At 42.3% G+C, this 11400-nt stretch overlaps 1 non-coding gene across 1 annotated transcript; it reads left to right on the top strand.

Annotated features, from left to right (window-relative positions):
• Window positions 1-6770: 6770 nt before the first annotated feature.
• On the top strand, window positions 6771-6876 carry LOC141636166 (small nucleolar RNA R71). The gene has a single exon (XR_012540798.1). It is a non-coding gene; the product is annotated as a small nucleolar RNA R71 (small nucleolar RNA).
• Window positions 6877-11400: the final 4524 nt, after the last annotated feature.

Raw genomic sequence — 11400 nt, forward strand, 5'->3', positions numbered from 1 at the left:
CTAAACTGCGACCTACATAGCATGCATGCAACAAAAATGAAAGACAATTCAAGTACTAATGCACACACTCCAACCAATAATGTCCGTCAGAGCTGAGGGGTTACAAATGATATGGGAATAGTGAGGTCCAAGTGAGAAAAGGCAAAACAAGTTATGGTAATGTGGAGGTAAAAACGTTAAGCTAGTTCCTAACAGGACCATATAACACCGTCCGAATCTCAACCGGCCGAAAAATAAAGTACAAGTGCACTTCATTTGGCACACAACTAACTAATGACATACACTATCTCCTCAAAAAATATGGAATAAAATGGAGGAGTGAGACCGTCACAAGATAGAAATAAGCACAAACGGTCTCAAAATACAAACCAGCTCAAATTTTCCAAACTTTTCTCTCTGGTTTCATGCTGTAAACGTGAACTTCACTGATTTTTTTTAATTTCATTTTTTTTTCCTTTTTTTTTCTTCTTCAACTCACGTTTTTCTCATTCTTTTGCTTTTTTTTTTTCAATTTTTTTTTTCATTCTCATATTCCTTTCCTTCATCATCCACCAACTCCAATCAAAATGATACGGGCCAAACTGCAGACGGAAAACGCATACCACAAAAGACATACTAAACTAGCTTGACTAGGCCGGCTCAGTTTGGGATGTAGCTAATGGGTCAAAAGGGCAAGTTTTGGCTTAAGTGGAGCTAAATGGGTGAAAAGTATAAGAAAAGGCACCTCCCTGCATGTGACACCGACCACAAACCCGAATGTGTGCATTTGACAAGAAATCGAATGTCATAAAAGTGCAAAAATGATAAACATACTATGCAAGGAGTACTACACTCAATTCCTAATGAGCTGGTCATGAATGTCACCAGTTATGGGCTCTAAATCTTAGAAATTGTAAGTAGGTTGCCGATTTATCAGGTCAAGTCTAAACAGTCAGCTTTATTTGAACAAAAACTCGTAGACTATGCGTATGACAAAGCTAATAACGGTCATTAAAAGTGCAAGGCTCAAGTAAAATGACAAGTTGAAGTGCAATATCATCACGGAAATCAACCGTTCCGACTTAACCTATATGCAAAAATAAACGTGAATATTTTATTGATTTTTTGAAATTTTCTAATTTTTTGGTTTTGTAATTTTTTTTTTGGATTTTAATGAAATAAATAAATACAAATGCAAGCTGAAACATAAAAACATGAATACAAAACAAATGCAAATGCAGACTCAAAAGGATGCAATATCCTCCCCAAACCAAAACAGACAACGCCCAAACCAGCGAGAATAGACATACAAAACACGAACTTCCCCAAACCAGCCTGAAAACTAGGGAAGTGAGTAGACCAGCAGCTACTCGTCAGCCTCCTCTGTCACGTCCTACACCGTCACAGTGTAGTCCGGGTCTGCCTCCTGCTCTCTCCTCCTCCTCTACTCCTCCTGAGCTCTCGCTGCGGCTGTCACTGGGTCGTCGTCCTCCTCCTCCTCCTCCTCACTAGCAGGCTCCGGGTACCCCTCAGCTGGGTACCGGTAAAAGGAATGGTGTGGCCAACCCTCTGGGATCGGACGGCGTCGCCTCATGTGATACTCGTATAGAGGGAACAAAGTGAGAGTTATGTCACTCTCCATACGGGCCTGTCTCTCTGCCATCTCAAGTAACAAACTGTCACGGTGCCCTTGGTCCATGACCGCAGACGCCCCAAAGGATGGAGGACAAACAAAATTAGCCGGAAGAACCGGCTGTGCCTGGTCGGGCGCAGGAGTAGGAGTAGGAGTATGGAGCGGGGTAGGTGTGGCCGTGGAAGTCTGGCCACCCGTGGAAGGTGTGGATCCCTCTCCGGTCTTAGGTCTACGCCACTTCCTAGAAGCGGCTAAAGTAGGAGGTTGTAGGATCGGTAGGTGGTACTCGGGTAAAGGTGGTGGTCGGACGCCCAGTGCAACCGTGGGCAAAGGGACGAGACGAGGTAAGGTGCTACAAGGAAGTTCTATGGACAAGGAACAATCTATCTATCTTCCAGGTCCGGTAATCCGAAGTCAGCCAGGTCTGAGAATGCATATAAGCGAAGCACAAGTACCTATCTCCATCTATATACTGTAAGTTACGAGGCAAGGCAGGGAAGAGAGAATGGGCAAGAAAGGTGGCTATGCCACCGCAGACGATGGTGCCCGTGGTCTTCACTCCTTGAGTCTGGAAGTACTGGGCGGTCAAATAGGCAATGTTGAAGGCAAAGGGGCCTTCGTTGTTGATGTTCAGGTAACCGCCCAAAATGGAAAGCTTAGTGTTAGTGATGTTGTTTGGCTCCTTTCGGCCAAAAATGGTACTTCCCATCAGTCGGAGGAAGTAACGAGCAGGGGGAAGATGAACCTGAGCGAGCTTTCGCTCGGGAAAGGTGGTATGGGCCAAGGTCCGCCAAAGCTGACGAAGGACCTTCCTAGGGGCAACACTAGCGCCCGTAAAGGAAAGTCCAAGTCGAGTACCAAACTCCTCCAATGTCATAGAAAAAGTCCGGTTGAACAACCGGAAGGACACAGAAAGACTAGTGGGGGTAGCGTCGTGTGCCCTGGAGGAGAAGGTGAAGGAGCTGAAGAACTCAAGACTCAGCTCCCTAAAGGTGTGGCCACTCATAGTAATAAGTCCGGTCATCCCCGAGCCCCACAAAAGCTCACACACCGTCTCATAAAAACCAAGCCTCTCAAGTGACGTACGGCATGGGAAACGGGTAGGGAGAAACTCGCAGTCAACTAAATGGAAAAATATGGTGCGATGAACACCGTTAACAAAAATTACCTGGGGTTAGTCGGGGTGCGAATCGAGGGAGTCGTCCCCTCGGATGGTAACACGGCCAGCAGCAGGTGTAGCTCGTTCACGACCCCGGCCTCTAGAACCTGAAGTAGAAGCCCGTCCTCCGACGGGACGAGGAACTAGAGTCGCCCGGTAAGCAGCTGTGACTGCGGGTGACCACGCAGCAGGGGTGGTCAGCATACCTGAAGTACTAGGAAGTGCTACATGAAGAAGCAGAGATCGCGCCCTGAGGAGGAAGAAGGGCTAGCAAGCGGTGCTAGCACTGTAATGTGGGTCAAGTTGTGGTGAAACGGGGCTAGCAAAGAAGAAAGACAAGTACCAAGAAAGCACTAACAAGGAAAACAAATGTAGAGGCTGTGGTACTAGTAGGTGCGGAGGCGGTGGTGGCATCAGGGACCACCGTTTCAGATAAGGATGGACTGACAGTCGAGCTCGTAGAAGGTATAGAGCTAGAATCCATCCTAGTCAAATAGGGTAGGGGAACGATAATTAAGTTACAACAAAACAGTAGAAAACTCCCCAAAGATAGTCGAAAATTTCAATTAAACAGCCCATAATTCCCAAATTTTTCCTCATATATTCGAATAAAATAGATGATCAGTGATAGGGTAAGGGGGATAAGCATTAATTGAAGCAAATTAAGCATAAACAGCAGGAAAAACCCAAATTTAGTGGAAAAATTCGACTGGGCAAGAACCCTAATCACAAATTTCCTCATAAAATTCAAATTAAACATGTAGATGGCGATGAGGTAAGGGAAATAATCATCAAGTAAGGCAAATTAGGCATTGAATCACAATAATAGTCCAAAAATTCGACCCAAAATGAATACTCGAAACCCTAATTCCTAATTATCTTCATAAAAAGCAAAAATTAAAGCAATTAAAAGATAATGAAGAATAAGGATTACTTACTTGATGATAAGGAACCTACAAAGAGCAATTAATCGATACAAACAAGCAAATTTTGCGATTTTCGATCGAAAAATCGCAAACCCTAAAGCCCCTAATTGACCGCGAGAAACAACGAAATTCAAAGGGAAAATAGAAGGCAATTGACGATTAATTAGCAATGAACAAATTGTAGGTGTTGGATTTGGTAAATGGGCAAGATTAATGATGGATTTAGGGAGGTTTTGGTCTTAATTAAAGAAGGGCAAACGGAAGAATGAATATGAAAATGAAATAATAAGAAAAGGAAGGGAGTAAAAGAGACTTCCTGTGTATGAATTGCAAAATCACTCGATCGAGTGATTTTAAACCACTCGATCGAGAGCTCTTGTATGCATTTCACTCGATCGAGTAAACATTTACTCGATCGAGTACTCCCTTTTTTAGCTTTTGTCGATCGAGCATTCTGGAACCATTCGATCGAGCATATTTCACTCGATCGAGTACAAAAAGTACTCGATCGAGTTCTTTTCCTCGTGTAAGCCCTTGAATTTGCGTGTAATTTCCCTAAACCTGCATAAAAACATCCGCAAAAATATCCCAAAATACCAAATATAAATAGTAAAAGTTTATAGTCTTCTAAACTACGCTAAAAATGTCTAAATTCTAATTGTCCTAATTAAATGCAATAAATAAAATCCGACGGAAATTAAAAATTGTTTATACAATTTGTTACACGGGGCATTTCCCCGTTCACTTCTCAAAGCAATTCAGCAGCCCCTCAGAGGGCTTCTAATTGGAGGACGTCACCTCAGCAACATTAACCGTCCTCTTCATTCTCCACGAGCTTGTACTTGAATCATTAGGAGGAGAATAGTTGACGTCCACATACGCGCAAACTTTCCTCGTCCGTATTCCTTTCTCACCAGCTTTAGTATCATCACTCCCACTTTAACTGACTGTAATTGCACCATGACCATTGACAACTCCTGCATTATTTTCATATGTACCTGCAACAAGGAAAACAGACGAACTCTCCTCCTTTTTGCTCTCAATCTGAGGCGGAGGGGTCACGATAGCAGCACAATATTCCAAATTTTTATTTGGAGTGTCAATAGGAGGGTGAGTAGAAGAGAGGGCATTGTAAGGCTGAGCCTGCATGGGAGCCCTTCGGGACTTAGACTGATGGAATATTAATTCCTAGTCCCCAACCTGAAAAGTCAATGTCTTGCCCCCGACGTCTATCACTGCATGGGCAGTGAATAAAAATGGTCTCCCTAAAATGATATGGGTATGTGTGTCCTCGGGGATGTCAATTACAATGAAATCAACGGGAATAAAGAATCTCCCGATCTTAACAGGTATGTCTTCTATGACACCTAACGGCCATGATATACTACGGTTGACCATCTGAACAGTCATATTTGTGCAAATAAACTTGGTCAAACCAAGTCTCTTAGCAAAAGACAGAGGTAAGACACTCACGCTAGCGCCAAGATCGCATAACGCGTTATCAATTAAGTGGGTACCAATACGACACAGAATTGAGAAACTACCCGGGTCTGACTGTTTGGCAGGTAACTTATTCTAAACTAGGGCCGTCCCTACCTCGGTCAAAGCTACCGTATCATGATCGTTAATGTGCCTCTTACGTGATAAAATTTCTTTCATGCATTTAAGGTAAGAGGGTACCTGTGTCAGCAATTCGGCGAACGGAACGATGACTTGCAAGCTTTTCAGGAGTTCGGCAAATTTACCGAACTTTTGATTAGCCTTTGTGTTCTGTAGTCGCCTCTGGAAGGGCACCGTAATGGGTATTTCGAGCCCCGTGTTGCTCTCTTCCAACGTGTCGGCTGGATCAAGCCCTACATCCTTCGATCGAGACTTCTTTCCTCTCGAACGGGGTATTTCAGGCGATATTTCACTCGATCGAGCACTAGCAGGCTCTCGATCAAGGCCTTCTTTATCAGCATCACTCGATTTAGTAAATATGTTACTCGATCGAGCAGAATCCTCAACAAAATTACTCGATCGAGCTGTTTATTTTTCTCGATCGAGCTGTTCTTTTTCCTAGTCACTCGATCGAGCAGAAATGCCACTCGATCGAGTCCTTTCTTTAGGTTTTTCACTCGATCGACCACCTGAAACCAATCGATCGAGTATCTTCTTTGTCGTCAGCTCTTTTTTAGCAATAGGATACTGTTCAGCGTCATTAAGTACCTTCCCCGGGTCTGATTTGTCCTCTGAGATTGACAAATTTGGTCCTTCATAAGAACGACCACTCCTTAAATTAATTAAATTCACTGTCTCGTGTGGATTCTTGTCGGCTTGTGACGGCAAATGACCCTGCTTCCTCGTGGACTGGTTCGTGGCTAATTCAGCAACTTGAGATTCAAGTGACTTAATAGATGCTTCTTTTTGTTGGTCACTAAGCTGACACTGCTTTGTCAAAGACTGCAACATCGTCTTCAACTCAGATAACTCGCTCACCCCACCTGAGGATGATGCACAGTGATTAGGTGTAGGAAAGGAAGGAGGCTTTTGAGAGCTTTGTTGAGCCTTATGAGGAGGGACATATGGCTGCTGCTGCTGCGGAGGAGGGGTAGGATTGAGCACATTTTGACTTGTCCACCTCAAATTGGGGTGGACTGCCCCTTGGTTATTATAATAGGAACCCCCTCCTTGCCTGTATTGTTGAAAAGCAAGGACTTGTTCCTTCTCTGTAAGACAGTCAATAGCAGGGTGACCGTCATTGCTCCCACACCTCTCAAATGTGACGGTTTCCCCTCTAGTAAGCAAATGAACCATCTGAGGCTCCTCAGCAGAATGCAGCTCTAATTTATCAAAACGAGCTTTCATGGCTTCTAGCTGAGCCACGACTGCCTTATCAACCGCGTGAATGGTTCGAATATTGTCCCTCGGGTTCCCATAATCAGCATAATGGGTCGCCATTTCCTCAATAATGGCCCACCCCTTATCATCATCAGTATTATTTTGGAATCTTCCGTTGGATGATGCGTCAAGTATAGATCTGTGGTCATCGTACAACTCATTGTAGAACTGATTGGACAGAAACCATGGATCAAAACCATGGTGAGCAAGAGACCTCACCAACCTCTTGAACCGACACCAAGCTTCATAGAAAGTCTCATCAGGTGCCTGCTTGAAACTAGTGATCTTTTCCCTCAGCTGATTGGTGCGCTGCGAAGGGTAAGATCTGTTATAAAAAGCAAGAGCAAGGGTCTCCCAGTCTGTGATCCCTGCGGCCGTACGGTCCAATTCAGTCAGCCCCTCCCTGGCTGAGTCAGTCAAAGAAAAAGGAAACAACACCTCCTTAATCTTGTCTTGAGTTACCCCCTTTGTGGCGGGGATAGTAGAACAGTAGTCCGTAAAGACCTCCATATGCTTCCTCGGGTCTTCACCTGCCACACCTCTAAAGAGATTTCTCTCCACCAGATTGATATAGGACGGACGGATGTCAAAAGTATTCCTATCCTCAGTCTGGAGATTGAAACCCTTAGAAATAGATAATGCTTTAGGCTCCGAATGACTTGCAATATTCGGCATCTTTACTGGTTGGCTTAACGAACTAAGATTATCTTCTACTAAAGATTGATCTTCTACAAATAGGAAATATTGCAGTCAGGTTGGAAAGTACTCAAGTCTTCCTTTGGTGATTCTCTTTGCAGACGGAGTTTATGCCTGAACAGTCTCTCGATATGGCTCAGAATCAGCTGAAACTAACTCCAACCTGTTCGACCTGGGCATACACAACACTGAAAGAAAATAAATAAGAACTGTCTCAAGGAATAAGAATTCCCTGAGACGAATAAAATAAACGAAACAAAAAATAGATAGGGCAATTGCTTCCCCAGAAACGGCGCCAAAATTTGACAAGGTTGTCGTATACCTATCAAAAATAACTAACTAAACTAACTATATAGCTACGGAAGTTAGGTCGATCTCCTCAGGGAGGCAACATATATGTAAAGAGTTCGTCTATTTGGTCACAAAATGGGGGGGGGGGGGGGGGGGGGGTTATAATAGATTTTCTAAACTAAAAGGTGTAAAAGAAAGAGAAGCAAGGAAAGAGCAGTGAAGGCAGAAAATAGAGATAAACTATCAATAGAGAAGGGACATGTTAGGATTTCAGTTCACTACGATAGTCCAGTGACAGATATGGAAAGGTCCTCCGGGTCCAATTTCTATCCTAGATTCCCACTAACTTAACTTCCGTCCTCGTCAGGGTAGTCTAATGTGTAGGATTTATCTGTATGCATCCCTTTAATTTAAGGATTATAACGAATCATAAAGTGATGAATACTAGTCATAAAATTAAATTTCATAAACAAAAACATAAAGGATTAAGAAATAACCTTCGGTCCTAGCAAAAATGGCCTAAGAACAATATCAAAGTTGATATTCGCCTATCAGTTGCACCCAAGACGATATGAGAAATGCCCTTTGATTATGCTAGAATCGATCCAAAAATTAACTGATTAATTTTTAGGTTTTTTTTGTGTTTTTCGGAGAGATGAGAGGCAAGAGTGAGATAGAAAAATTAGGGTAAAAAATTTTACTCCTCTCTCTCCCTTTAATCGTGTATGAGAGAGAGGTTATGGTAGAATTTTTTTACTAATTACTCGGCCCATAAGCCGAAATTAGGAGAGTTATTTCTCTTATTTTCGGTTATTCCGAAAATGTATAAAATGTGTAAATTGTCATCTAATGAGGATCGAACCCATGACCTCTTGGTTTGAGTACCCTCACTATTACCACTATGACACATTCATCTTGTTGATATTAAATATAACCGATTACATTTAATTACGAATTAGCATATTAATTCGTCCAAGCTAACATTACATACATTTAATTAAATATAACTTATTATATTCAATTTACGAATTTACAGTTAATTCGTCTCAACTAATATTATTTAATCATCATTAAATAATTGTCTCATCAATACATTGACTAACTGTTTAGTTATATAAGGCATCAATGTGATTATATTTCTATAACCACATCTCTCAAACACATCCAATAAGTTTGACCTTTAGGGACCAGTTGATCACCGCCATTTGTATGATAATAACGTCAAACTTTCTAGCAAGCCAACCGTTATTAGGTAATCGTTAATCAACTGATTAAAATACGAAGTATACCCTTGTGAACCTGTAAGATATTTACAAATGTTATCACACTAATTTGTGGAGGACACAAGCTCCAACAAACTCCCACTTGTCCTCACAAGTGTATGTGCGATAACCGATTCTCATATCCTAAAATTTCTCCCACTCAATGTAAAACAATTTGCAAATCCGTATTCACAAAAGCCGTATTTTACAAGCGATCATCATCAAGAGTGGTTTCCCCGACTAGAGAGTAACTTAACTGATAAACGAATCAACATTCGAGCATGGCCATGCATTTCAGTTACAACTCCTCGAGTGGCCCTGAGAAATAACTATACCTGATAAGGGTTGGATATTTTCCTAAACTCGAATCCTGCAGATGTAAGCACAGTATGAAATGACCCAGAAAAAATCTACTTAGCCTCCAGCTACGGCAGACCGTGAGAAAGAAACCAAAGTCACCCAAAAACTGCCTTAATCTCAAGAGACAGTCGATAGTTAAAAGAATTGACTCTAGGAACACAATGGATGTCCTATCCACGACCTGGCACCAAATGTTTTAAACATTTAGGACTCCATTACGTTATCACAAAAATTTGTCCTACGAGGTATCGTTATAATCACGCTTTTGTGATCGATCAGTAAACAGTTTGACTTATGGCTCGTTGACCCACCATCAATCGACTGCACAATATAATAGCCGGAGTTATCAGCTCACATGGGCGATTACGGACCAAACAAATATAATGTACTTCAGTTCACTTTGTGGCGTTCAATGTTGTCAGTACAATCCACATGAAAAACAAAATATTATAATAAAACGATGAAGTTATAAATAGTATATGAAAAAGATAATGTATCAAATCTATAATCAAGTACTACAACTCAGGAACACGTTTAATTCCCATGGAAATAACGTGCCCTACATGCTTATCATAATTCAATGGTTTAGTGAGAGGATCCGCGATGTTATCATCCGTCGCAATCTTGTCTATCACTATCTCCTCTTGCTCCACGTAATCACGGATCAGGTGAGCTTTCCGATGTACATGTCTAGATTTGTTGTTAGATTTTGGCTCCATAGCCTGGAAGATGGCACCTCTATTGTCACAATAGATGGTGATCGGGTCATTCGAACTAGGAACTACCGTAAGTCCTTGTAAGAATTGACGCATCCATATCGCTTCCTTTGCTACCTCCGAAGCGGCATAGTACTCGGATTCAGTAGTAGAATCTGCTACAATACTCTGTTTGGAACTCTTCCAGCTGACCGCAGCACCATTAAGAGTGAAGACGAACCCGGACTGAGATTTTGAGTCAGCTCGATCCGTTTGGAAGCTAGCATCTGCGTAACCGATTGCGCATAGCTTAGTATCGCCTTCATAAGTCAATACCCAATCCTTAGTCCTCCATAGGTACTTGAGTTTTTTTTAACAGCTATCCAGTGTGTTTCACCTGGAGTCTTTTGGTACCGACTCGTCATACTCAATGCATATGCCACGTCTGGACGTGTGCATATCATGGCATACATGATCGATCTTATTGCAGATGCATAAGGAACAAGACTCGTGCGCTCAATCCCTTCAGGCGTCGTGGGTGACTGAGACTTGCTCAATTGCATCCCAGTCGTCATTGGAAGGTTCCCTTTCTCTGAGTTGGTCATGCTGAACTTCTCAAGAATCTTATCCAAATAAGACTCCTGACTAAGTGATAACATCCGTCGTGATCTATCTCGGTAGATACGGATTCCCAAAATGCGTTGTGCCTCACCCAGATTTTTCATTTGGAAATGGTTCTTCAACCATTCTTTAACCGAAGATAGGAGAGGAATGTCATTTCCAATCAGGAGTATGTCATCGACATACATTATCAAGAATACAATCATGCTCCCACTCGACTTGATATATAAGCATTGTTCTTCGACCGATCGAGTGAAACCATACTCTTTTATCACCTGGTCGAAACAATGATTCCAACTCCGAGAAGCTTGCTTAAGTCAATAAATGGAGCGCTTAAGCTTGTATACTTTCTTAGGATGTTTGGGATCTATGAAACCTTCGGGTTGCACCATGTACAACTCTTCCTCCAAATAACCGTTTAAGATGGCGGTTTTCACATCCATTTGCCAAATTTCATAATAATGAAAAGCGGCAATCGCTAAGATTATCCGAATGGAACGTAGCATGACTACAGGTGCAAAAATCTCATCATAATGCAATCCGTGCACTTGAGTGAAACCTTTTGCCACTAGTCGTGCCTTATAGGTATCTGCTTGCGCGTCTACAGAACGCTTTATTTTGTAAAGCCACTTGCACTGTAGAGGTTTTACCTTATTAGGTAAATCAGATAGATCCCATACGTCATTCTCGTACATGGAGTCCATCTTGGATTGCATGGCTTCGAGCCATAGCTTTGAGTCGGAACAGGCCATAACACCTTTATAGGTAGCGGGTTCATTACTCTCGAAGAGTAAAACATCATTCTCCTCGACCATACAAATGTATCTGTCCGGAGGATGAGAGACTCTACCCAACCTCCTAGGTTCCTCATGAATATTAACCGTATCATCAGTTGGAG

The sequence above is a fragment of the Silene latifolia genome, chromosome Y (assembly GCF_048544455.1).
Source record: "Silene latifolia isolate original U9 population chromosome Y, ASM4854445v1, whole genome shotgun sequence".
In the NCBI taxonomy this organism is placed as follows: Eukaryota; Viridiplantae; Streptophyta; class Magnoliopsida; order Caryophyllales; family Caryophyllaceae; genus Silene; species Silene latifolia.